General features: G+C 41.6%; 1 protein-coding gene and 1 long non-coding RNA gene across 4 annotated transcripts in view; one reads left to right on the top strand and one right to left on the bottom strand.

Annotated features, from left to right (window-relative positions):
- The window catches only part of FYN (FYN proto-oncogene, Src family tyrosine kinase), an 83,268-nt gene extending 71,308 nt beyond the window's left edge, over nt 1–11,960 (bottom strand). For all 3 annotated transcript variants that reach the window (XM_040598071.1, XM_040598068.1, XM_040598070.1), the window contains exon 1: nt 11,888–11,960. The gene's annotated coding sequence lies outside the window, so the exon portion shown is untranslated. The remainder of the gene's footprint in view (nt 1–11,887) is intronic.
- LOC121090075 overlaps nt 11,931–23,579 on the top strand; it is a 61,310-nt gene continuing 49,661 nt past the window's right edge. The window contains exon 1 of the long non-coding RNA XR_005828456.1: nt 11,931–11,959. This is a non-coding gene — a long non-coding RNA (uncharacterized LOC121090075). The remainder of the gene's footprint in view (nt 11,960–23,579) is intronic.

Genomic DNA, 23,579 nt, shown 5'->3' with positions numbered 1-23,579 from the left:
TATCATTTAAAAATAATATTATTTTAAAATAAATACAGTCAGGGCTATTATTTTAAAATAAACACCCAAGAAAGACATGGAACAAACCAACATGAATCCACCTAATGCTGGCACATTTGTGGAGTAAGAGACGCAAGTGCTTTATCATTCAATGTACTTAAAACATGATTTTCCAGAGCGAACAATGCGTAGATTGCAGCAGAAGCCATAAATAGAAGACACATATGGCCATGACAGAGACTATGTATATAGAAACTTAACCAAGCACCTGAGCAGATCTGTGGTGTTTAACTGCGTACCTATTTGTGGTGCTGAAGTCCAGTTTAATTATCCTGGCAAAAGCCCCTAAGCCACAACAAGGTTATTATAATTTACCGAAGGACCTGCTCAGGCAATTTTACAAGGAAATTGCCTGTGTCTAATCTAATTGCTAAGAAGTAGCTAAAATTCTGTTAGACCTGGAAGGACCAACAAAGAAACAGGAAGCTCCAAAAGGATCAAGAAGCTTCATGAGGCTGTTCCTGTAAATCACAGCGGCGGCAATTCGAGGATGAGATCCCTGGAGAGGCTTCCAGTCACAGTCAGACACTGTCTTCCACCCAGAACAAACAAAACACAGGTGAGATGACTTACAGTGCACAAAAGTACGATTTCTCACATACATAAGCCTTCTACTAGTTACTGAATACATATACATAAGTGGGTTTGTAAATTATCCACTGATGATGTCATACAGATTTAAATAATCTGCAGTGTCAGTCTCTGCTAATTGCAAACTGTACCTGACACTTTAACAGCCTTTGCAAAAGATTTAACTAGGCTCCATTGAAGAACTGTATTTTTCAAGCTTTTGTTTAATTATAAGATGAGCAACATCTATAAAATTTAACAAATGGATTGGGATGGCTTAGATTTTTCCAGACCCTTGTAGGAAAATGGCATGCAACATCAGAAGGAATTACTTCTGTAAATTACAGAAAGTTTAACTGGAGATTGCTGGACATGTTAAGCTACAGTCTAGATTGTTAACCCAGCAAATTCAGCATTACCTGCTGAATAACCACAGAAGTACCTTTAGTGAGTGACTTGCTAGTTTATATCTCCCCAAACTGACCAAGAACAGATTTTTTTGATGGCACCATTGCCAACAGCTACTTTGACACTTCGCGAGGACTGCCATGATTTCAACTTGCATACCGCCTGCCATTTTGCTCATATGTTCTGGGTTTAAAAAAGAAAAGAAAGAAAAAAGAAAAAAAAAGCTCCCTTCACACTCCCCCACTCCACTGACAAGATGAGCCTAGGGCAGATGACCTGGACTCAAACCGGTTAAATACAAGAAAGGGCAAGTAGCGAGCAGACAAAGCAAGCTCCAAGGGGATTTCTCTCAGACCTCCACAGTTTTCCAGTGTTTCAACCAACCCTGACTTGCAAAGCAGATTAAATTTGCTGCTCTCCCTGTCCAATATCATTAGAGAACTGTCCATCAAAGAACAGATTTCTACCAGAGCTGGTTATCAACTTGAAGAAACCATACAACTAATTGCCAGCTGTGCCTAGGGTGTCTTCCTCCTCCACCATGGAACTGAAAAGGGTTTGCTATGTTTTTGATGGTTTTTTCTCCTTTTTTTCCTCTTATTATTTTACATAATGAGGAAAGTTCTTGTCTGGGTGACAAGTAGAAGCATCTCCAACACAAAGGAGCCTAAAGCTACACCATAAAGCTCCTGGAATTTCTCTCAGACATAAGAGATCCAAAAGAAAAAGAAGATAGCAATCATGGTAGGTTCAAAAAGAGAAAAAACATTCTGGGGAAAAATACCATGAGAATTGCTGGTTACAGCAGAAGTGAAGCAGCAGAATAATTTGACACAAAAATTCTCTGCACAGCAGCACTCTCACAGCTCCTGCTGAAACAGGATGGTGGCCTGCAATGGTACTGACCTCTCACAGTACTGAGGAAGAGTTCTCTTAGAGACGAAGAGGTGGTTAAAAGTAATGGCTTGGAAAATTTTTATTTCTTTAATCAGGAGTACAACTAAGGAAATATTTAATACAGCAATAGAAATTTCTGACGTTAAGCAACAGAAATATTCAATGCAGCGAATAGAAGTCCCCGTAATACACATGACTTTCACTGATATCTCAAATATATGCCTCAAAGGAAAAACATGATTTTCTTTTGTTTTCCAGAAACTTAAAGGTGCTGTAAAAGGGCTTTTGCAACACCAGAGTAACAGGCCTATGGTTTTTTTCCCCATAAAATTTAAAACTTGGGTCTTACATACATTCACCCAAATCACATATGCATAAAAGCACGGTAAAAGCAGATGCAAGTCTGGGGACCTAAACTGGATGGGAAAAGCAAAGTAACAAAACCAGCCTGAGTGTGAGTTCTTCCTAAAGAACCCTGGCTGTGCACAGCTCGAGTGTTTTAGTCTCTCTGCCTGGAAACAGAGCTCCCTTCTCAGGGCTCTGCCCAACATCCACCTTCTGAAACGTCTTTGGGGTGGGCTGCTTTCTGTGTACCATGCTACACAAGAGCCCTCTGGCACACTGCTGCAAGAGATAGTAGATGAAGGCCGCTACATCTTTTACTTAGCATAAGCCATGTAAAACTGCTTGGGGCAACACAGGAGCCACAGTCAGTGCAAGATTCACTATTGTTGATAATAGTCAATGGCATATTCCACACACATGACCAGACACGTTTCTCCAAATAACTGTTTCTGGATAACACCTACACCACACGCAGAGGATGACACACACGTGGAAGGCGCATGCTGCACTAACACAGTAATGATGAATACTTTAGTATCAACATGCGAGAATTCTGTTTTACGCTAGCAATGCAGCTTGCATCTTCATCATGCTCTTACTTCCTTGGAGTAAGCAAAAGGCTGCTGCAAGCAGACCCTTAATTCAGCACAAGCTTTCCTTCTGCTTTGTCAGCTTTGTATAGTGCTCTCTCCCTCTCTCATCTGAAACACTTGGTTTATAAACCGTCTAATCCAAAAAAGAAAATGAAGACACATACTGTCATTTACAACTGTGCATGCTAATCCCCCAACAACATCTAATGACCTGCAGGAAAGCTGGTGGTTAGACTCAACCTAAGCCTCCCTGATTAATTACAGCCAGTTAGAGTGCAAAACTCAAGAGCAAAACATTTAAAAAAACAAATGGAATGATACTGGGCTCCTACAAAGGCATTTAGCAGATACCAAAATGGTCATAAAGAATATCTTAAAAATAGGACTGTGGATGTTGCATAGTCTCCCCAGCCAAAAAATATGCCACTTCACTCATATACAAATTTGTTTCACTGTGTTTTGCCACATTTGGCATAATTACCGTGGCAGAAAACAATGAGAAGTCTACAGCGCCTATCAGCTGTCAGTCTCTATGCGTCCTATATGCTACAGATGTATTCGGAGATATCCTGCTTTATAGATAGAGCAGAATTTCATGTAACGGATCTTCCATCAGCCTCTGTCTTACAAGAATAAAGACATGCAGTGGCCTAAATATTTCTCATCAAAGGATGTAAATGGAAAGAAATGGGGGGAAAAGGGGATTATGTTTGATAGTAAATGGCATGCAGAGAGACACTAATGGCCTAATATTGCAGAATTAGCGGAGGGGTGGGTCGGGTGGGGTGGGGTGTGTGTGGACAAAAACTCCTAAGCGTCATGCACAACCAACAAATAGCACAGCAAAATGAGCACTTTCCTAAACTGATGATTCGGTCCCAGTTACAGCTAAGCAGACTCAGTACCCATCACAGCAGTGGGTGCAGGTGCGCCGATGCAGTGACTAGCTTTAAGCATACTGTACTGTAATCTGGTATAAGTTCCCACTGAACAAAAGACGAACTTGTAACTTTTGGTAAGCAGCAAAAGAGGACAAGAAGTGATCTGAAATGCTGTTTCCAAAGCGTGTGGTTGAAGTTTCTTTCCACAGTCTTCTTTCTAACTAGCATCTTAAATGCATGAATGGGAAGGCTTATTAACCAGGGACCAAAGCAGTTAATATTTCAGACCACATCCAAGATTTAAGCATATTTTTAATAAATTTACAAAACATCTAAAAAGTGTCATGCTATTTCTATTTTTATCCTACTGCATGTAAAGCCGCTTGCTTCTTTTATCATGATTTTTGCACAAGGTAAGAAATGCAGTTTGATTTAAAATAAAAAGTTTGATGAAAAAAAAAAGCAAAATTTAGGTCAGTAAATCAATAGTCTGAAAGGTTGTTGCAGGATTAGAGACCGCCTTGTAAGACTAGAAAGGCAGGATTCTCAGCACTTCAAAACTCAGCATTCAAAACCCTAGCAGACTGATCTAGTAGATTTTGTATTTTTCACTACTGCTGTTGTATGACATGATCAAGGATGCACACAATCTTCAAGGCTTTTCAGGCTTTTGCCAGAGGGAAAATTTCATGGCAGACTTCTTCCCGCCTTCTAATACTAAAAGGGCTAGGCAGGAATGACATTTACACAGTTGAATCTTTTATTATTTTCCCTTCCTTAAAAACAGAAGGACCAATATGACTCGCTATATTAGATATATTTCCACAGGTGGGCAGAGAACAGGTAATAAGGTCACAATTGCAAATCACTATTTATTAGAAGGCTGTATAAACCTCTATTACCTCAGGTTTTCAGGGTGATACCTTCAGCGTGAACACAAACTTCTCAAATTTAAGCTCACTGGATATTTTCTACAAATCACCATCAGTGGTTTCCCTGATAACATGTCTTGGGAAGAGCTGACTCTTTAGACCAGTGCAGGCTGTGTGGGACTCCTTGGAGCCCATGAATACTGTTCACCGTTGCTAGCAGGGCTGCTGCAGGATAATGCAGAGTGCTCCCTGACAGAACTTTCCACCTCAGCTGATGGAGAGTGACAAGTCAAGCAGGAATCTCCTCCACCACTGAGCACTGGCCTTCAAGACCCGCCCATCTTTATTTTTTATTTTGAAACGGGGTATTGTGGTGCGGCACTGCAGGCATTCTCAAAACACACACTACACATGATCTTCACACTAGTTTCTGTTCTTGGTTTTTCTGGATTGCATCCCAGGCTTTCTTTTATCTTTAAGCTTAGCAAACTGATTAATATAAATAACTCAATGTCCAAAAATATTCAGCTTTCGTAATCTGCAGTGAAATCTCTCCTCTTTTTCATCCTCCTTTATATGCAGTTTCATTATGTTCGTGCCAGATGAGCATTTAAGCAAGAGGGAGACGTAATGAGAGATGAAGAACTAGAGCAGTGTGCTTATGCTATGAGGTGGAAACAGATACTTGTGCCTAGAGATCCTTACTAAACTGTTACTGAAGCGGTAACTTGCCTACATGCAAAGTATTTAGTGCCCAATATAAAGTTTCACAAAAGGCACAGGGAAATCTCCTAAACAAATCCAGTAATTAAATCTTCTTCATACCGCAGCATCCTATGTCACACACACATGCATTCTGTCCTCCATTTAGTTTCAGCAGCCTCTGCTGTGCTTGGCTGATAAAATAATCTCCCAAATGATTGTAGCTCTAAAATCTATTAAATCCATGAAGTATTGATGAGGCAGAATTAATGTCGTGAGAATTACATTAACTGCCTCCCTCCCCCTGTATTTCATAAAAGAAACTCTAGAAGTAAAGCAGCGCTGTGGCTTTACTACAAAATACAGCACACTCAGGTCAGGCAAATCTACATCCATCCACACACCTTTAACTCTAACTCTAGATGTATTTATCACTACAATATGTATTCATTTAGTAGCAGCCTTATCCATAGAAATGGCCTTATCTGATGCCCAGAAGTCACACTCGCTATTCTTTTTAATCTCAAGTATGATCCGTGTCTTACACGCAGCGCCTCATGCAAACCAGGCACAGGGTAAGAGCCCTGCCTCCCTCTGCAGCGCTCCTCACCCCCTGCACTGCAGGGATCCTCAGCTGCGGGTTGAGAGCATTACCTACTAAGACCCTGTTGCTGCCTGATTATAAACTTGGCACAAACAGTCCCGAATTTGGCAATATTCTCCATGCTGGATGTTTGCTGGGAGATTTTTTTTTTCTTCCCCTTGCTTTGTTGCTGTTTTGGATTTTTGGCATGATGTCAGCCAAAATTTTCCAAGCTAATTCTGAAACAAGACATGGGAAACCAGAGTGATTTGTTCATGTAAAAAGCTTCTGGTCATCCCTTGAACAGCTTGAAAGGTTTTGTGATTTGGACCATGAACTTGCAAGGTGTCAGGGCAAAATCTTTGTATTTTGATCTCTGCAGAAAACTCCCAAACATGACTAAATTACTAACCTCTGAAAAAATAAATCTCCGCTTGCATGAGCTCACTAAGGAGGTGACGCTTCCTAGCAACTACATTCCCTGGAGATCCCACCTACAATGCCCCAGGATCCCGCTACCAGCTGGGTGGGATCTGCCTGCTCCAAGCTGCACTTCCACTTCAATATTAAATGATCAGAGCTGGATGTGAAACCAGGTGCAAGGCTGTTCTGTATCTAAATCTGAACTCATAATGGGTTGTGTGGTAGTGGCCCCTGCAGTGTATCACACAGCTATTTTAATTCAGTTCTCTAGAGGGGGAGGAAGAGGAACAGAAGGTATTAGAACATGCCAGTGTGATGGAACAGGAGTTTTTGTATCAACTGCACCGATGGACATACAGAAAAAAAGCAAAGTTGACGTAACACTCCCTAAAGCAACATCTGAATTTTCAAATTTAATGCTTTTCTTTCAACAGAGCACTTGGAGGGATTGTTATCTAGATTTAAAAAAGCCCCAAAATTTTACCACTTTCAGAATTCTGTCATGGGTCTTCAAGCTGCTCTAATGTCATGATCCATTGCAAACATCTGTGCCATTAAGCAAGCTAAGAAAGCTGGGAGGTATAGCTGCATGTAGTGCTCTACTCCATCTGCTGTCTCAACTGTCCTTTCCTATTTCTTCTCCAGCAGCTATGGCAAGAAGGACATCCGGATGGATGGCCCACAGACTAGCTCTCTTTTGCAGAACAATTCCAACAACTGGATCACCTCAACCTCACGGGGAAAAAAAAGAAGAAAAAGTAAAAGCTATATTAAATATATTACCGATGAGATGCAGGAAAACACTTGGGAAAAGAACAAGAGACTGAGACACAAAGATCTCTTCCACAGGAGACTGGAACATAACTGCCCTGCGTAGGGTTATCTGATTTAATACCCTGAACACATGTATAACAATGCCTCACATGTCTTAAGAGAGCAGACTAAATCCGACCTGGCTGGAACTGGAGACATGCAGGGGCAGGGGACAGACCACATTCTTTAGAAATCTTACAGACCAGCTTTAACATTTACCACACCCAGCAGCACCAACGTGCACATCTTTCATGCAGACTAGACTGGAAGAAAAGAAACAGACAAAAATGGAAGAAATTACAAGCATAGCATAGCAAATCTTGGTAAACCCCCAGATATTTAAACATGCTCAAGCATTTACACACACTTTCCTTCCTAAGGATGCATGATATTCTTCATACCATAGGAAGAGACAATGAAGATACTCAACAGAAGCACACTATAAGGTGCATCAGTGCCCAAATTAATGACTCTGGAAAACTAAAAGCTACTAGGAAAAGGACGAAAATGCACCAGGTCAGCCCTAATTACAGAGAACAGCTAATGATTCTGGCATAGCCTCTTGCAGGCATGGCAGAACACCGGTAATATCAAGCAAAAGTTACAGTGGGTTATTTTTGCAGTGAGAGAACACATACCAATCTCCTTACAGATAATACGCAGTTGCTTTATAATACTCTGTGTCAGAAACCTGACAAGTGTGAATAATCACCAAGAGAAATTCAACAGCATTTTTGGTAGACATCAAGGATGTAAATAATTGTATCATAGAAATCGGACACCCATGAATGCACAGAGCATCACAGTCTTTCTAAAGGCAAACAAATTTAATATGCACAGATACTTAAAATATGTTTTTATATAATTTCTTAAAGTCAAAGCAAGCACTACCTGCTAATGCTTTTGTTTAAAAAAAAGAGAGAAGAAAAATTTTACTGTCCTTGATGGGAAAAACACCCACAACAAAATACTAGATGAGTGTCTTAGCAGCTGAAATCCAAATTTGCCACAATATATCTGAGCAACTAGAAATAGCTGAAACCATAGTTTAAGTTGTGCAGTTGCTTCTAATCTCCAGAGAAGTATGCAGATGAAGCGTAGCATCTCAGATTTCAGCTGAAACATCAAAAAGCCCCGAACTTGGGGAGGTATCCCTGCCCAAACTCAGAGTGAAAAGAGCACTGGACTTCCAGCCCCTGAGGTATACATTCAGCTGCAAGGCCTGTGTTTGAGGCATTCACAGCTTTCCTGGGAAGAAGAAATCTATAGGAAAAGGATGAGTACACAGTGGGACAACTGACACAGGAAGATGCAGGTCAGGTTTACGATACAGCAACCCTTCTATTCGCTTCACGGCTCGATCCTCCTCTGGTCTCGATGGCTGTAACCAGCTACAGGGTCTAGACGGACAGGAACAGAACATCATGCTGTACAGTGCAAGTCATGCTTACAAATATAAAAAACTCTTACAAAAGGCAGGAGTTTTGAGGGGAGTCTGGACTGGCAAAGAGCAGCCTGACTAGGGAAAAAAATAAACCACAGATGACCCCAAGGTTTTCTGTCCTACATCGGCCACGCTTCCTGAGACTCCCTGCAGTCACGTAAGTATTTGATGTGGAGGGATGGCTGTTCCATGACCACCTGCCAAACACTGTGCTCAACACAAGAAGGTCAAACCTGTAGTGCCATGCAAATATCTGCTCTGACACCCACAAGGCTGCTTTACAGAAATCTCATCAAAAGAGGTTTCTTCTTACACTGCTCAGGAAGATACCATCAGCTTAGCTGAGGGAGTTTTAAATTCAGCCAAGACTTCCCTCCCAGCATTCAAGTATACTTCTCAAATCAGCTCCTAAATCCATTATGAATTTTTTATCTGGAGGCTGCATGACCTTTTCTAGGACTGTGATACAAGACGAATAAATAACTGCTGAGCCTCTGAGCTCAGCTGCTATGTCAAGATAAATTCAAAACATTCTCTTGATGTCCAGTCCTTCTTGGATTCAGTGGGTTAGGGACAGAGACTGGGCAAAACTGTTTCCTTGTCTTATTTTTTTTTTTTTTATTATTTTTGAACTCTCTGGGAATTTGGAATGTCATAGGCAAACCTACAGTGGTGTCAAAGATATTTCAGAGATCCTCACAGATGACAAACTCAAGGTTCCTGACTATTCTACCTCAAAAAAAGACTCTGCAAACAGTTTGAAGTGGAAAGAGGGGGAGGAACAGCTGTGAAAACAAGCAAAATTTTCAGTCCGTTTACATACTACAATGGCTCCAGAAAAACATTATCAAATCCTGGGGCAAAATCCTGGAGCACGGAGTGGTATAAACCCAGCTCTAGACTCACTTTAAGAAATTCCAGGACGCTGACAATCCAGCAGTGAGAAGTTTCATTGGCTTCTATCTCTAAGGAAGTCAGGAAAAGAGGTGGCTTTCAGCAGCATCAGTTTGTCAGCTAACCTCCCACGTTTTGAGATCCAACCAAGTCAAGCAGCCATTCTCTCTAAGTCTGAACATGAACTATAGGTTGAGAAACATCATCCAAGTAGAACCTCTGTGAACCAGATCAGTTTTTTTCCCCCACTAACAAGTATACTATGTCTGTGTGACACCACATTTTCTTGGAGCCACAAGCAGCAGCTTCCCTATTTTGGGGTCTTCTCCAAGTCTCTTTTCCCACAGGCAGAGAAGATGCAAAGTCCGCACTGATCGACAGGGAGCAACAACACCGAGAAGCAACAAGGAAGCACTTTTTTACTCTGAGGGTGGTTAGACATGGGAATAGGTGCCCAGAGAGGCTGTAGAGGTTCCAGGCAGCTGAATTTTGAAAATCAAGGCCCTGACCTAATAGGACCTGTTTCAAGGGGGGCTTTGGACAAGATGACATCTGGCAGTTTCTTCCAACCAAAATTATTCTATGATTCTAAGAAACATGCTGCTTCTGTCTCTTTCCTCTTGCTGCTCTTGAACTATGCTCTTTTATTAAGGCTAACCATGGCTGTTCTGACCTGTTCTATCTTTGAAGGGAAATTAAAACACAGGAATTTGACTACCAGGTCCGCTGATAAAACTTTTTTTTCCTTGGTGTTTTACGGCATCACTATTTCTGAATTACAACTCTACTCCTTGACCTGTTAGCATCATAGCTTTGTCACACCCCACACAAAGATCAGCCAACCTATAAGGAAACTTAGTTACTACCACTAAAAAAAAAACAGATATAGATCCCATCCTCTTCTGTAGTAACAGAAGTCAGCATAAAATCACATGGACTAATGAGCTCATGCTCTGGTTTGTGGCTTATGTTTGGCCCCACAACTAAAGTCTAGTTGAATAATTATTGTTCATGTTTCCCAGTATATGGATATAGGTGCAAGCTTACAACATGCACAATTGTCAGAAAAGCCAAACTGAAGACAGAAAAATGCTTAGAAGAATGAGCTGCAGTAGGGTTTAATCAGGTATTGTTGTACAGCACTTTTCATGCATTTGGCCAACTTTGTAAAAATACCATCTTGGTTATCTTTTCTTATCTCTAAGAGTATACATTCTTCAAAAGGCGAAGTGATCTATATTTAAACATCTGCTAGCTAATCCAGATCTTTCTGTATGATGTAACAACATCTGGTTTTTTAAATGGCAGAAAAGAACAAGTGTTCTCACAGAGTCAGTCTTTGATTTTCAGTTTTCTACCCTGCAGGCTATCTGACTCTGAAGTCTTCTGCCATTGGAGAATAAGCCAGTTTTCATCTGCAATTTGCACATGCTGGCTGAAGAAAAAATACAAGTCCAATACTCTGCTTGGCCAAGGGAAAGAAGGAACACAATCTTCTGCTGGCATTTTTTTCCCCAAGGGTGATGGTCGTCAATTGGCACTAGCCAGAACTGTATACATGGACAGTTTCCTAGAGGGAAAAGCAAGATGAGCCTGCAAACTGCCCGAGATCTGCTGCTTTTTTTTCAGGTTGGAAGAGTTTTCTCTGGATTTTCTCCCTCTAGTTGGGGCATGTCGCTAATTACCTCCCATTCTTCTCTGCCTCCTCCTCACAGTGGCACAGCTTAGCAGCACAGACACATCACATGCCATATTCCCACAGCCCTGCAGGACCAGAAATCTGTAGGAAGCTGGTGCCTCTGCAAGTATTACATACAGTACATCCAGAGAAGCAGTAAAGCTTGTCACGTGGGATGGAAAAGAGGAATAGGAAAACTGGTATAGCACACAGAACATTAACTACCTCCTTATCTCAGGCATAAGCAAATCATCCCATGAGGCAAGTGTGCCAGTCAGACATCCTGGGAAAGGATGGGAAGATTTCAGTGACTGGGCACTCCCACCACTTTGGGAGGTATACGCTACCTCTACATGATTTTTGCTCCTGATTTTTCTATACCACTAGCATGCTCTTTTGTTCCCCTTGTTTTTAAATTAGTCTTTTGTGTTTCTTCTGTTCTAGGTTTTAGCCCAGTCTTCGGGAGAATATAGCAGCTACAAACACAACGAGCAGATGCCACCCAAGCAAATGAAACTACATTCCTCGCCCTGAGGCCTAGCATGGTGTTCTCTGTCAGTGCTTCTCATACTGCGAGTCACCATACCAGAGGAAAAAACACACATCTAATCAACTGCGTCTCTGTATTTCCCATCAGCTAGAAAAATTAAAACTGAAAAAAGCTAAAACAATCTTTCTGAAATTCCCATTGAAAACCAAAATTGATAAAGACAGCACAACTTACCAGAAATTCCCCCCAAACAGAAAAAGTTTACATTCACCACATTTCCTCAAAAATGGCTTGAAAACATGCCCTGTAAAATAAGAGAGAAAGAGAAATTAAAAATCAGTGACTGGAACACCACAAATTATGTTACACTTCTTTTTTCACTTTGCTAGCATTTAACACCTAACTACCACCATTTTTCCTGTTTTAGAGAAGGAAGTAACTGGATTTGAATCTTCAGGACTAATTATTAAACTCCACCGGTATTGTGTGAAATATTAAAATAATTGCAGGACTCCCTCAGACTGCTCAGACACATCACTGTCACTGATAGAACACCGATTCAGATTTCAGGGAGACAAGGTCAACAACATGAAATGTGCAGCAGCATACAGCAAGTGTGCCAATTATTTTAGATCCAGCCCTAAAAAAACTGGTCAACCCAGTATCATAGTAATTGTGCTTTATCAAAATGTTTTTGAAATATGATGCACTTAAGGCTCTTGGCAGCCTCCTTGTTTGAAAACTACAGAAAGAGAAAAAAAAGGTTTTGTGCCACATTACATTTTTAGACTATATTAATTACTCAGTGCTCTCTAGAAGAACAAAGAGGGAGAATTCAATGCAGTATCCAGTTTGACACACATTAGGACCAGTTTGAAGAAGATGGAGAGTAGAAGTGACAAATGCCATCATTTTGCCAACCCGGAATAAATTTCAAATGACAGCTACTCCTGATTTTTCCTTGAGGTGAAATCTTTGAAAGAACAACTCATGGAGCATAGACAAACGACAACGTTAAAATGTTTAGTTTGTAGACTCCTAGAGGATGGAGGAGCTATAATGCTGCTGGTGTTCAGTTTGGGAGTAGTACTGTACAGGAAACAGAGAAGGACACACGTTTCAGTGCCCGGGTGTCCACACCAGTGAAGCCAGACCGAATCTGAACTGCTTTAAACTCTCATTCCCCCTTGAGTACATGGCTGAATTTTCCATGAGAGAGGCATCTGTGAAATTACTGCTGGATGAGTAACTTTACAACTAGACACAGATAACTTGGAGCCCTGCATTATTGATCGTGGAAACCTGCCTCAGCTGCAAAAGCAGCAGATCTTTGCACTGGCACCTCTCCTGAAGAATGCTGTAGGTATCTGCAGGGCAGGAAGGCAGAATGGCTTCTTAGGTCAAATTACTTTTACTGGTCATAATTACATGAAAAGTAGTTAAGAAAATATTAAGGAATAATGAAATAAATCATCCTCAAAACAGGGTAACTGGATTACACTGCTCTAAACCCCGATTAGCAAGCAGTCGTCTGATCTCATAAGGCTGAGACTACATTTTGGGTGCAGAGTTCAGGGTGGGGAAAGAATGAAAAAAAAAAGGAATCATTACAAATCAGAAGAGACTGTTGTGAGAGATTTTAGGAACAGACATTTTTAATCACAAAATTACAAACCAAAGCATCGTCTTCTCTGCTTGCTTTCTTTGTTCAGTGGTTGAGAAGAAAAAATGGGCATATCAAGGAATAAAGAAGAAAACCCAACACACACCCCCTCCCCCGACACCTTTTGTACAGCTTGGCAGAATTTGCAAAAACACTGAAAAAAAGATGGGTCTTAACTGCTTTGCTCAAACTCGAGGAAGGTGGTTATTATTCCAGTGCCATCTATTTCCCTCCCTAGCTTCCAGGCATTTGGCCTGGAAAGAAAAAATCAAGTCAAGAAACTCTACTTCTGCCTCCGAACTAATTGGATAACATCTGCATGCAGAAAAGTTAGGAGCTTAAGAGATGAGCCAGGTCTGAAACAATCCAATAGCACCTCGACTCCGGATTAGCTCATTATTTTCTTCTACACCAAGAGACTGATTTAATAATCTCCCCAGAGAAGTGACAAAGAAGGGAAACTCTGTACTCCACACTGCCGGTCCCATGAATACTTGAATGACAGGGGCCAACACTGCTGCCAAAACGGGCCAAGCCCCCCCGCTCCCAGCGCTGGTGCGGAGCTTCTGGATGCAGCCCCAGCAGCCCTCCTTCTGCCCCCCCCCAGCACAAACGCCTGTGCAACAACCAGGATTAAAACAAACTGGGTGAATTCTTTAGTCCAGTTTGCAAAGTAACTGCAAAACAAAAAGCCCGTGCTGGCAGTGGGGAGAAAGGGAGGAAAGGACGGACAGGCAGATGTAGGATTTGGGGACTTGCAGGTCCACTTATGTGGCTGTAGTGCTAGTTTCAAGCAACAGTAAAGCACCAGTGTTCTGGTACAGGATTAAGGCAGCTGCCTGCAAGCCGTGCTAAAGGAGTCTAGTCCAAGGCCTCCATTGAGGCCACGTATGACAAAAACTCGCAAGAGAGCTGGGTAAAGGGGTGCCTGGTTAAATCTGAGGCAGAGACACAATGTGCCACATCTCCAGCCTTGCAAGATCCTTTGAACTTTGGGGGTGGCAGGTAGAAAACTTGAGATTTTTCCAGGGGACGCTTTTTGCTTGATTTTAGAAGATGATGCAAAGCATGCCCTGTCTGTCTGGCTACAAAGGAGATGAGGTATTTGGGGGCTGAGTGGGGCAGGAAGGGAGAAGGGAAGGGAACATTTTTTGCTGCATAGCTGGGGATGAGGGCTGGATGTGGTTTGCAGAGAAAGCCAAAGATTATTAGCTCTTTCTTTGTATTCAGTCTGGGGTCTGTACAAAATTCTGCTTTAGCCTTAATGATTTTTGTTCTACCTAAGCATGTAGGAGGAATATTCCGTTTTCTTAAAGGCTTTGGGTAATGTTACTTATCTCAAAATTCTGACCGGCACTTTTCAGAAAAGCTTTTCTGACTTTGGAGACTACAGCATAGGAGGTGCAAATTAAATGAATATACACTTTGAGGCACACCAATTTTGAGTTATTTTGCAATTAGTATAATAAATAGAAGAGGTGACAAAAGGTTTGTCTGACCAGAATCACTAATAGAAGGGAGCTTGCCTTCCCAAGTTTCTGTGCTTCAGAAAAATGAAAATTCGGAGGTAGCCATCTGGATACTCAGTGAAAGGTGCCCTTCTTTCAGATAAGTCTATTTTCACAAATAGTTCTTTTAAAAGAAGGCATTTACCGTGCAAGGTTTTGATTTGCTTTGGTTATGAAGAGTTGGCTATAAGTGTACAAAAGTATACCCTAATATCCAACAGCCTGCTGGCACCAGTGGAACGGCATATAGTAAACGTTTAGGTTTGTTTGTTACCCAGCCAGAGGAAGAGCGGGGAAGGAAGAGAAGTTGCAGGTGAAGGAAAAGTGTTGAGAATAAAAACTTTTTTCTGAAAAAATTCACACTGAACTCTCCTGCTTCCCATCTAAAGTCAATAAAGAATAAGCCTGTTTTTAATGTATGATCAGGTGAATAGTATTAGATTTAAGCAACGTCGTAGCTGCAACTTGCTACCCATCCCAGTCCAAAATATTTATAACAGGGTCACCCCAAACTGTGACACACACATCACTGCCAATATGCAAGCGGTGTCCAACCAAAAGCTGTCCAAGCATCTCCTCTTGAAGGGTAAGATGTGGTAAAATACTTAGCACACTAACATACATGAAAAGTTGTTCTGAATCTCAAAGAGACTTGAACCGAAACTTTAAAGAAAAACAACACACTCTTGGGAGATAATGAGGGTTATCTGCCAGGAACAGCCTTTTCCTGCAAGCAGCACCAGCTTCAACAAATTGGAAATTTTTACCAAAAAACCATACTCTCCTCCCAGTGTTGCATACATACCAGCAGTGCTTTTATGTAGCCTTGTGTAAAAGTTACTTTCTTTTGAAGTAACAAGTATTTTGTGAAACAGGATGTGATGACTAGCACAAACATACATCGTTTGTGCTTTGTTTCATGACGTTGCCTGCTTCATGAGACAAACCCTGGTTTTTTTCATCAGCTCCCAGATAAGTTTTTGGCAGTTCGTACCCAGATCAGAATTAAGTTTATTACTACTGGCAAAAGAGAAATCACTGACGACAACAACATAGTAACTACATTTTTCTCAAGCCTGCACTCCCAAATCTATTAACACCCAACAACCTCAAGGATCATTGGATCAAGTCAACTGTGAACAACCCCAGATGTGAACCCATAAACCCCCTGATTTTTCATTAAAGCAAAAATTTTTCAGTGACAATTTACCCACCATTTAAAACAGACAAAAACAAGATTTAAGGCATAAAAACAGTTACATGGAGGATTCTGGTCTAGTGCATGCTGCAGTTGTTGCAGTTCATGTGAGCTTCACTCAGCTGGAGGAAGTGGTCTTAAGTATTTTTCAAATGCTAGTAGACGCAATTGAGTTTATGATACTCGAACACAGCAGAAAATCTACATAATGATAAGCATCTGTCAGTTTTCTATTAGTAAAATGCTTCTGCTGCTGTTTTTTCAAACCTCAAGTAGAAGCAGGCATCCCTGGTGTTTGGCTGCTATTTTACTTGGTAAAACTGGGAAGATGAAGGTTTTCAGGTTGAAGAACAGTCTACAAATGAACATACAGGGATGAGGATGTGTAACCAATAAATGAGCTGGATCCACTTAGTAAAGAAATTGTTGGTTATTCTGCAGAGCAATAGCCTTCCTTTGTCATATGTGGTAATGTCATTAGTGCTTATTTTATAGCACATGGTATTACATAGATTTGGGCCATGAATTAGTCCAGAAAGTATTTTTCAGTAGTAGGTTACTATGGCCCTACAGTAACAAGAGTCTTGGGTTACCCTTTTTAAACAAGGTTGAGGACTCTGTTACCTGGGAGGCTGCTGACACTGGTATTTCAACGAACGTACGGAGGCGTGCATGTTCAGTTTTGCCAAGGGTGCAGCATTTTCAGCCTGTTCCCACCACTTCAAGATTTCTAATCCTACCAAAACTCCAAAACATTATAAAAAACCCTTCTAAATGCAACACTGAACACAAGAAAAAGAGTCTTCTGCATGCTGACTTTATATGGCCAGTTTAAAAAGGAACAGCACATCTTAACTTACATAAAGCAATCTTTTACTGTGCAATGCCAGATTACGTATAAAGACCCTTTATCCTGCGAACATCTGAAAGCTTTCCAAGAATAAAATATTTGAAGTTTAAGGGAAGCTTATAGGCTTGCTCTCAGACAGAGATGGAGCCTCCCTGTTAGCCTGAAACTACCCCTTGCTAAGTGAGGGTCCCAGATAGCAGGCACATGATTTGAAAAAGTCGGGGGTGGGGGGGTGGGGGCAGAGCTGAGCAGCAGAAGGAGGGAGCTCCCATGGGAAGCAACTCTTGCAACGAGTTCAGGCACAACCCTGGAAAACAGCAGAGGAAAAAAACCCAGCAACACCATTAGAAGACTCTACTAAGACTAAATACTACCATTTTGGTGGTTTGTCCTCCCATGCAATGGTGCCAAAACTTGGAAAGAGGACAGTGGCTACGGGACAGGCACCCTGCATTTTTTCATGTGAAAGTCACTGGATTTCTAAAACAGTTTATTGAAAGCTTCATGCAGTTGTAGGGTGTAAATAAGGATAACTAGGTCCCTCTCTTAAAGGAGTCCCAAAGTAGATGAGTAGTTTCAGAACAAAAATGTTTGTCTGCACCATCAAACTTGTGGCTGTCTTATGAACACATCTTTCAAACTGCTGCCCTTTCTGTTTGGAACAGGAGGAACTCAGATCCAAAGTCACTGTTACAGTGGCAACAAGTCCTAAGAAACATGAAACAGGAGAAAAACATCAGAAAAATGAAGTCTTTGCTTGAACTTTTTCTACTTTTATAAAATGGAGCTACGAAGTCAAAAAACACATAAACTGTGTTAAAGATCATAAAGCTGAACTGCTTCGTTTCTGTACCACCTTAATCTCCTCACACATTGTATCTATTGGCTTATCATTAGCAGATATGTTGCTGTCAGCTGGTCCCCATGTCCTGGGTGTCCTGTGGCTTCTAGCCCTGCTGAAGCATGCTGCTTATTCTCATTCTCCCTGGGATGCTTCATTCCCACAGGCAGTTTAAGCCCTCCAATATTGCCAGCTCAGTATCAGTGATATTAGAACCTTTTTCCTCTCTCAACTTCCAAGCAGGATAAACTAAACTAAATATTCCTTACATTCACAATTGCTTTTCCAGGCATCAAGTCGCTTTGTAACACAGCAGAGAGCTGAAAGCATAAAGGAGCTGGGATCTGAAAACATGCATGGAAAGTGCCAATACAGGTAGGGTGCCTGGATGCGTACAGAGAGGTAGCAGAGGCAGATGCAATGAATCAGAAGATGCCAAAAGCGTTAAGAACCACTCGGTGGGACAGTTAGCGGTTACGGTGAGCAAGTGAAGCACAGCACTGCAAGGGTACCAGGGACAGAAAGGCGAAGGGGACGGCACTCATGGACCATTCCTAAATCCTGCCCTTTGAAACTGTTCCGAGAAGATGCCACCATCTGAAGCATCCCTTGCAATCTTAGGAGAGAAGCAAGACTGTATCTCTTGTAAGCTGAAAGCTAGCGTGGGTACCGCGTAACTTGGCTGCCCCACTGGAACTGCTTGCCCCTGGGTCAGGTGGCTGTCGGCAATCACGAGGGCTGAGCGATCAATAGGGGAAGCTATTAGCAAGCTCAATACTGAGCATGCATTAGTCTGAGAACGTTACTCATATATGAGAAACACGTGATTGCAGCAACATACTTTAGTTCTCAGAAGAGTAGAAAAATGAGTTCATTAACTGCAGGAAGAGGGCTTGCATCTCTCTTTGCAGAAAAATGAGAAGTACTATGCCCCAAACAATTATTTAAAAAATAAATGAATGGACCCATAGTCCTAAAAATAGATTGCACTCTCCAACCCTCTGAGCTGGCTCCTAGGAACGCTGCTGGGTACCCCTGGAGCTGAGGGAGAGCTCAGGCAGACAGAAAGGCAGGGACACAGTGGCTGGAGCCAGCGCCGTGTCCCTCTCCCACACCCTCAGCCTGCACATCACTACTTCCTAATATCCCAGTAGCATCAGTGAACCGCTTCTGTGGCCAGAAATAAGCACTCACATCATTATGAAAGTTAAAAATGGTAGCAAGGAGAAAAAAAAAAGGCAAGCATAACATAAGATTTTTGAGACTTTTGTTTCAATAATTGATTTTGCAGTTTGTCTCAAAGAAGAAAATGTTTTTCTTCTGAAGATACAGGATTGACCCTAAAGTACCTTTAGCAGAAACTGGCTAAACAGCATATTTACAAACCCTCTGCAAAAGCAGTAAAGGTGTTGTAGAAGTGCAATTACATTGCAATGTAAATATAGGTTTTTATATACAAACATTTGTTTTATAAACAATTGTTTTTTTAAACAATTTTTCCCTTACTTCTTAAGAGAGAATCTTAGTTATGCAATAAAGATTTTTGTGCTTTAATCAGTGTGCAAAGTTTTAATTAAGGACATTACATACATGACGTACAATGAAAATGAACACATACATATACAGCATATACAGAATATATATATATGCTAATGTTGCAATACTATAGTACCCATAATGTCAGCCATTCCCATTGTGCAAGAAATGATAAAAAATACACACATGGGAAGAAACAGTTTTAAGTCCTGGCCAATTTACTTCCAGGCTTTAAAGGCTTAAAGAATTCAGCATGTATCCTATACCCTTAGGACAAATTGGGGGTGAAAAGGGAATCGTGTATTACTAAGAACTTCTTGTAGTTCAGTCAGTTCATAGATTTGGCTGATTTTGAGTACATCAAATAATATTTATATCTTGTACATGTAATACTTTCATGGATTAATCATTCCAGATTTTGTACACTTGGTTTTCCTAACTACTGTAATTTCAGAATTGTCCAAGAGTGAAACAAAAGCATGGTATGTTCTGCAATTGTGCCCCATGAGCTGCGGGGGTGGAAGGCAAAGCATGTCTTCGCAAAAGCTACGCCACCTACATGTGGTCACATTTCCTGATGTGAAATATGAAAATGTTGAAAGAGGCTGGAAGTTTGCAAGAGTGAGCTATTTGTAAATCTATTTCTGTATCAAAGAAAGCCCGTGAAGCAAAAAGTAAACAGTGTAAGAAAAGAATACAGCAACACGACTGAAACACAAACAATGAAAATGCTGCACTGTAAACTAATTATTAACTACAACGAGCTGAAAATAAACTGTTTCCTTTTTGCCATGTTCACTTTAATCTTCTGAGAGGCAGGAAGGGGGAAGACAAGAGGAGGCAGCAGTTTCAGACTTGTGGAGCTTATCAAATCCCAGATCGGATGATTAGAGCAAAGCTAGGAAGAAAACATCCTCTCTCCCCACCTCCCTCTCTCCCCAGAAAGGAAGCACAGCCTTTAGGACCAATCTGCAATGTTTGTTTGTTGCTCTTTAAAGGATTGCTCTGGAGAGCATTTTTCTTAAGCTGTTTTTATCTCTTTCTGGAAGTTTCAAAATAAACAGGAGTACTGGAAATGGAAGAACAGAAAATGTGACATTCTGTGGGGTTTTTTTATTAGTGAGACAAGTAAAGCAAATAAATAAGGTCCTTGGTTGTCACATAACAAAAAGCGGAAGGGAATAAGCGCTTTAAATCTGAGAAGCATCACTACAAAACCCAGGAAAAATCACCAATGGGCTGAGGGTGGGGAAAAGTGAGAAAGAGAGGGCTGTCTCTCATGCTACTTTATTATTAATTTACTTATTTTAATGATAAGATTTCACGTTGGCGAGTTCTGTATCTGGGAAAGAAAAAAAACCCCAAACGCCAAACCCCCAAAAGTCACTGTATTCTGACAGTTTACGTTCAAAAAAAATCCTCCTGCTCTCTAGTGGCTTCCAAAAAAGACTCTCTCATAATGAAAAACAGGAAATTAAATTCTCAGGACAACACACTAGAAGTACAAATAAAAAAGATTTTGCAGTGACATAATGCTTCAGCCTTAAGCACGGGATCAAGTCTCTATTCTTTCATGCTGCCCTTAAATACAGGTCTCCCCTTAGAAAGTGAGCGTCCCAGTGTGAACTAGAATACATACAATTGTGCTACATTAATATAAACCTCTTTTCAATACAAAAGCCACACAAAAGCATTTATTTTGCTGAAATATTCTTTGGATTTTAAATGTCATTGCTATTTAGTCTAACACACACACACACACACACACTCTGCTACTTTTTCTGTTTTGTTTTTCAAGATTAAGCAAATGCCTGAGTGGTGGAACTAATTAAACTGGATTTCCAGCCCGTTTGGGCTTGTAATGCTAAATTTATAGCACGATTCCCTCCTAGGCTACATCCCAGTGCTCCTGGCTCCCCCAGACCACTGGATGCCCAGTATTGAGCCACATTTGCTGGGTACACCTTGTCGCAGGTGCCAGCTAACTGCCCCTGCTGCCCCGCATCCAGCCCATCTCGCAGCAGCTAATGCACTGGAGAAAGAACCGGGAAGACAGATGCTATCCCTGAAGTCCACTCCCTGGCTGGACACAGCCTGCAAAGCTATAAAGAGGAGACTGGTGCACAGACACACCGAGTTAACAACCTAACCCCCACTTCCTCAGGAAACTGGGCTAAAAAATCTGGTTTTCTTCTTGCTGTGCTCCCCCTCCCCACCCCCAACTACACAGATGCAGTATATTAAAAAAAAAAAAAAAAAAGGTAGCATAGATGTAAGGCTTAAGGGCTACACTATATCCCCAAACAGCATCTGGATTACTGTCTCAGGCATGTTTCAGAAGTGTCATTGGCTTCCTGTTTAATATTCTTGTTTTATTGCTGCACAAAGTCAGCCTCCGCTCAAAGAGCAATATATTACTCTCACATCCTCCAAGCAGATCCTTAACGAGGATATTCTGGTTTCTTGATATTCAGAGACCTTCTGTTGATATCAGCAGAAGATCAGCATATGCTTGAAAGCACAACACACAGAGAAGAAGTCGGCTCTCCCTATTATAGCCACGGGATTAAAAGGACCTTGAATGACCATTCTAGGCTGCTTCCCTGCTCAAGGCAGGATCAACTACACTTACATTATTTTTTTTATTAGGCCTCCTGACCCAGTTGGGGGAAAGCAGACATGCTTTGGGGCTCTCAGTCCCTTCCTGAGCCTGAAACCTCAGCCTGGTGTCGCCCTGGTCCAGCCCTCAGCCACATGCCAGTTGGTCTGATAAGAGATCCCTGCCTGGAAACTCTGCCTTCCTTGCATTGCCATGGTTACAATGCTGCTATTACCATGCATGTTGAGCCTATTTTTAAAAGCCTGCAATGACAGGAGATGCTGGTTAAGGCCTTAATCTCAATAAGGTCTAACATTCCTCCAAGGAGTGCTTAGTATTTGTACAAGTGCCGTGCTCTGAAAACAAAAGATGGGTGGTGAGCTGCCTCAGGCAGGGACTGTGCATCACCTGCATCCCAGGAAAAAAAAAAAAAAAAAAAAAAAAGAGGATTCTAAAGAAGAAGGTAGTCTTGCCAGCATTAATGGGGTGGGTTAGGTTAGCAGAAAATCCATAACTACTTGTTAGAAAACAACTTGTTTGTGCTGGAGAGACAGGCATCATGGGTGGCTGGAGGAGCAAGATGCCCTTTCAGAGCTGACTGGTGAATGAGAAGCAGAGGGAGCGAGGGGCTTTGGTGGCGAAGATGGGCATCTTTGTCTTGAATAATGAAGGAACCGGTAGATGAATGCATAGGAGAGGGTACAATGTTAAAAAAAATGAGGAAGTGGGACAAATTCCTTCTGCAAAGACATTCAGAATAGCTGGAATTATAATTTGAAGAGGCCAGAGAACAGGATGTTGCAGTAATTCAAGACATCAAATGAGCACTTAGATGTGAATTTCAACAGTGTAGTCTGAGTAGCACAGGGCATTTCTTAAGAGACCGTACGAAGGAAGAATCTGCTGGTCTCAGAGTAAAGACAGAGGGAACTGGGAGATGGACAGATTTTGGCCTGACAGAGGGACACTGGTGTTGCCCATGGTAACAGAGGCGGGAGATACCGGGGAGAACCGCAGGTGGAAGGAGGGCGGGATGTATCAATGGTTATCTGTTTAGCCATGCTGAATGAGACTTGATGGCTTGGGTTCCACAAAGAAGAAAGACTCACTGAGGTTATAGCTTGGACAGCGGGAGAGGGCATTCATTTTGTGTTCCAGTCTTAAGAATCGTATATACGTATAACTACATATCTACGACCCTACAATGATTTTTATATATATTTGTATATAAATACATGTTTACAGGTTCTGTCTGTAGGCAACGGAATCTGAAATAAAGTTGTAGTCAGAAGAATAGGAGAAGGAACACAGCTCTGCACTCCCTGCCAAAAACAGAAGTGTAAAAAGGCTTTTCCCCTGATTTCTTTCTCATAGCATGCCTGGTAACAGAGTACGTAGTAGCAAAATGCCTGCCTGTTAACCCCATAAAAAGTTAAGCAATTTTTTTAAAATTATTGTTGTAGCCAGCCCCACATCGTGCAGCTCGACAAATCCTTCCACGTTCAGAGGGCAGGTGTCCCACTACCCACACTGCCACACACCTCACGGACACGCAGACAGCTCCTGGCCCTGTCAGCAGTCACTTAGGTGGTAAGGCATGCCTTACAATACTGGAGATGTGTATTTTGGTCCAGTGATGGATGTGTGTGTAGCCATGTGTCAAATCCGCCAGCACGCTGAATGCTGGAAACAAATGGCACTTTCAGAGCGGTGCATCTGGGTCACTGCCTG

This window comes from Falco naumanni, chromosome 6 (genome assembly GCF_017639655.2).
Source record: "Falco naumanni isolate bFalNau1 chromosome 6, bFalNau1.pat, whole genome shotgun sequence".
NCBI classification, from domain to species: domain Eukaryota; kingdom Metazoa; phylum Chordata; class Aves; order Falconiformes; family Falconidae; genus Falco; species Falco naumanni.
Note: the sequence above shows the minus strand (reverse complement) of the source record. Positions and strands in the feature narration are given on the sequence as shown.